The sequence below is a fragment of the Psammomys obesus genome, unplaced genomic scaffold, assembly GCF_907164565.1.
Source record: "Psammomys obesus unplaced genomic scaffold, mPsaObe1.curated_primary_1811, whole genome shotgun sequence".
NCBI classification, from domain to species: domain Eukaryota; kingdom Metazoa; phylum Chordata; class Mammalia; order Rodentia; family Muridae; genus Psammomys; species Psammomys obesus.
This window is the reverse complement of record NW_026596051.1, coordinates 23,339,964-23,344,593: the sequence shown is the minus strand read 5'-3', so window position 1 is coordinate 23,344,593 and position 4,630 is coordinate 23,339,964. Positions and strand designations below refer to the sequence as shown.

At 38.4% G+C, this 4,630-nt stretch overlaps 1 pseudogene; it reads left to right on the top strand.

Moving 5' to 3' along the window:
* The first annotated feature begins 920 nt into the window (after nucleotides 1-920).
* On the top strand, nucleotides 921-1,296 carry LOC129688989 (60S ribosomal protein L34-like; annotated as a pseudogene).
* The last annotated feature ends 3,334 nt before the right edge of the window (nucleotides 1,297-4,630 follow it).

The window sequence follows — 4,630 nt, the reverse complement described above, 5'->3', positions numbered from 1 at the left end:
ATCAGTCTCAGAAAAGACTCCGGGGCCCATATTTTTGGTTCTGTTGCTCTCCTTGTGGAGCTCCTGTCCTCTCCAGGTCTTACTATCTCTTCCTTCTTTCATAAGATTCCTTGTACTCTGCCCAAAGCTTGGTTATGCATTTCAGCATGTGCTTTGATACACTGCTGGGTAGAGTCTTTCAGAGGCCCTCTATGGTAGGTTCCTGTCCTGTTTCCTGTTTTCTCCTTCTTCCAATGTCCCTCCCATTTGTCTTTCTGAGTGAGGATTAATCATCTTACCGTGGGTCCTCTTTCTTGCTTATCTTCTTTAGGTGTACGGATTTTAGTATGTTTATCCTATCTTATAGGTCTTGTACTCACTTATAAGTGAGTATATACCATGTGTGTTTCTGCTCCTGGAATACCTCACTCAGGATGATCTTTTCTAGATCCCACCATTTGCCTGCAAATTTCATGATTTCCTTGTTTTAACTGTTGAGTAGTATTCCATTGTGTAAATGTACCTCAATGTCTTTATCCATTCTTCAGTTGAGGGACATCTGGGTTATTTCTATGTTCTAGCTATTATGAATAAAGCTGCTACCAACCTATCTTATTAATTAACACAAGGTTTCTCACTGAACCCAAGAGTCACCAATTTGGTGATTACAGACATGCATTGTCATAGCTAATTTTTAAGACATGAATAATGGGAAATCTGAACTCAGGTCCTCATCTTTGATGAGTCATCAACACCACAACCTCATAAACAAACTTCATTCAAAACAAAGTTGAAAAACTGAAGGCAAGACTTAGTTTTTGAGAGTATTGCTGTTCTGCCAAAGGACCAAATTTTAATTCCTAACACCCACAAAAGGAAGCTTACATACATTCTAATAAAAATTCCAGCTCTTCTGGGGACGGTGCTTAGAGGCACTGAAAATGGTCTGGTGTTTGAGATACCATCGTAGGCTCTCCTACAATACAGCCTCTAACAAAACTAGGCTGTCTCGAACCTCTGGCAACAGGATTGTTTACCTGTACACCAAGAAGATTGGGAAAGCACCTAAATCTGCCTGTGGTGTGTGCCTGGGCAGACTTCCAGGGGTTCGTGCCGTGAGGCGTAAAGTCCTTATGAGACTGTCAAAGACGAAGAAGCACATCAGCAGGGCCTATGGTGGTTCCATGTGTGCCAAGTGTGTGCACGACAGGATCAAGCGGGCTTTCCTTATTAAGGAGCAGAAAAATCACTGTGAAAGTGTTGAAGGCACGAGCACAGAGTCAGAAAGCAACGAAAAAAAAAAATCATGGCATCTGATGACCTGTTTTGGTTCCTGAAGGTAACTGTACACAGTTGGCATACACACATACATGGACACATATGCACAGAAATAAAATAAATCTTAAAATTTATATTAAAAATTCTTTGTAGCTCAGTTATTTTAATTGGTTAAAACATATAAAAATCACTCTACAAATTCAGGAGATGTCAGATGGAAGCTGTACCATCTCTTTCATGAAAAGGCCTATAGACTTGAACTTCTGAAATTATATTTTTTTTTTACATATTAGAACTTCAAGATATTTCTTTTTATTATTATTATTATTATTATTATTATTATTATTATTATTACCATTTATTAAAATTTATTCAATTTGTATCACAGCTGTGGCTCCCTCCCTTGTCTCTTCCAAATCCCACCCTTTCTCCCTCTTCTTCCCCTATGCCCTTCCCCTAGTCCATTGATAGGGGAGGTCCTCCTCCCTTTCTATCTGACACTAGCCTACCAGGTCTCATTAGGACTGGTTGCTTAGTCTTCCTCCGTGGCCTGGAAAGGCTGCACCCACCAGGTGGAAGTGATCAGAGAGTTGGCCACTGAGTTTATGCCAGTGACAGCCCTTGATCTCATTACAGAGCACGCACTTAGAGACTGAGCTTCCTATGGGCCACATCTGAGCAGGGAGTCTAGGCAATCTCCATGCATGGTCCTTGGTTGGAGTATCTGTCTCTGCAAGACCCTTGGGCCCAGAGAATTGCCAGATATTAATATGTAGTTTAGGAATGGATTTTATGGTAAAACAGACTTGGAAATTCCTAGATTATATGAACTAAAAAAATTTACTATTCTTAACCTTTCTGAAAATTTAATATGCTTATATATATTGGAAAGCTCAAAAATGAGTGAAATAATCAGTGTTTTCAGACTTAGCCAGATAGAAAAATCTTTCTGTACATATGAATCTTCCACCACGAGGTTTTTATATGTTTGAGAAATAAAATACTCTGAGATAACACTAACTCTTTTTAAAAAATAAACTACCTGATGCCATTTATTCTTAATTACATTGTCTGTAATGGCTAAAGAAAGGCTAGCTATGAATGACACATTTCCTCAAGTGACTCAATACTCAATTTTTTAAAACATACATAGTCTGCCTGTGACTTTCACATCAAGGTTGCCTGATGTGGTTTCTGAGTAGACTTTGCCAGATCATTCATCATAACTACATAGCCTCCCTCACACAAACCCGTTGTCTCCTAGTTTTCAGAATGATTTCCTGCCCAACCTCACTGTTGAACAAGTTAGCCTCCAGTTAAGAGAAGAAAAATGGTCAGTGTCTGATAGGCAGGCACACTATAAAACAGCATACCACAGCAAGTGGATTCTAGAAGTAACCAAGCATATAACACAGCTTTAAAATGTTCATTTAGTTTTAAAATAGCAAATGATACCTATATGTTTATGATGCAGTGGATGTGTTCATTTAGGTGTCCACTGTGTAATATACAAATTAAATGGAAAAATCCATCTCCTGCCATACTTATCATTTCTATATGTTAAAGCTTTTAAAATGCTATTTTCATTCTATTTTAAATATAGAGTAGATTGTTATTTATGATAATTATGCTATAACAGTACAGACAAGCTTATTTTACATGGCATGTGAATATGTAATTTATTCATCAGAATAGGTTACAGGGTGCGGTCCAGCTAGATCAACAATAGCTGTCTATCTGTGCAAAGTCTGAAAATCCAATAGTTGTTCAGTCCACAAGTCTGGATATCGTGGCTAGTCTTTAGAATACAATTGAATCCTGAAAAAAGTAGGCTCTAATGCCAGTGTAGAAATAAACTTGCCACTGATAGTGAGAGCAGGCAGGTAAAGAGAGGCCTAGCTTCCTTCTTCCATGTCCTTTACAGAGGCTATAAGCAGAACTAAGGGTAGATTCTCTCACTTCAAAATACCTACATAAAAGGTGTATCATGCAGTTTCAGAGATCCAGATTAGAGATGGGTATTCCCATTTCAATGACTTAAGGAAAAAGTCACTCACTGGTGTGTCCAGCCATTTGGGTTTAAGTTAATTAGAGACATGTTCAGTTTGACAACTAAGAATAACTATCACACATGGACATTTTTACTTATTTTTTGAGATTGTAATTTAATTGCATCATTTCTGCCTTCCATTTCTTCTTTCCTTACCCTTCTACACAACCACTATCCTTGAAATCTGCAGCCCATTATTTTAGTATTTACTATTACATACATACATATATAGAGAGAGACAGACATTTGTATGTACATATACATTCTAAAATACAACCTGTTGAGTCCATATAATGTTAACTGTGTGCATGTTTTTAAGGATGAACATTTGGCACTGGACAACCAACTGGTACATTATTCCGTAGGAAGGACCACCTCGCCTCTCTCACTCCCAGCTTTTCTCCGTTGCCTGCAGCTCTTTGTGTAGGCTTGAGGGCTCATTTTTCTCCCATGCATGCAGTTTGGTATATTTGTCAGCGTAGCACCACGACTGTAGACTCTATAGCTCCACATTCAGATAAAATGACAATATTGTTCCTTTAACTGGCTTATTTCACATGGGGTGGTGTGTATATTCTCTCAACATGTTACAAGTGACGTAATCTCCTTTTTTCCTACTGCTGAATGAATTTGAGTGTATGCGTGTGTATCTCCCTCATTTTAAATCATCTGACTTGCGTGACAAGACTTGTTAAAATATCATGTTTTAAGTAATCATCTACTGCCTTTTAGTGAGGGTATTATTAGTTGTGTTAACTTATTTCTTGCTGTAACACTTTTCAACCCATGAAGTTAGCCTTGTTTAAGATGCCAGAGCATGTAATGAAAGAGTCTAACCCCAGGTAAATCAACCTGGGGCCAAATTAGGGTGATGGGCTCAACAGCACAATCATTTGCCAATTGTAAACCCTGCAAATTGTTTCCTACCCCATGAGTTTTTATTGCAGATTTTTTTTTTTCTGCAAAACTCACTGCAAATTCTCACTGTTATCTGAGGATGTCTTAGGCATATTTATCACCGGAGGAGACAACTTTTAAAGCACAGAGGTAAATTCAGCAGGAAGATTTAAATCTTTCGCTTTCTATGAAGCAGTAATTCAGGCTCTTGGACAAACCAGTTCTGATGTGATAAAAACCACTAAAATCATACGCTGCTACTTATCACACTCCCAGGCCAGATTCTTTCTGATGCTGTGCACACACACACAAACACAGGCATGCACTATGCGCGTATACACACACGCTAACAAACACAGACATACACCATATGCTCTCATACACTTACATGGCATATCGAGTGTCAACCTTTTGCTTCAATTGGGC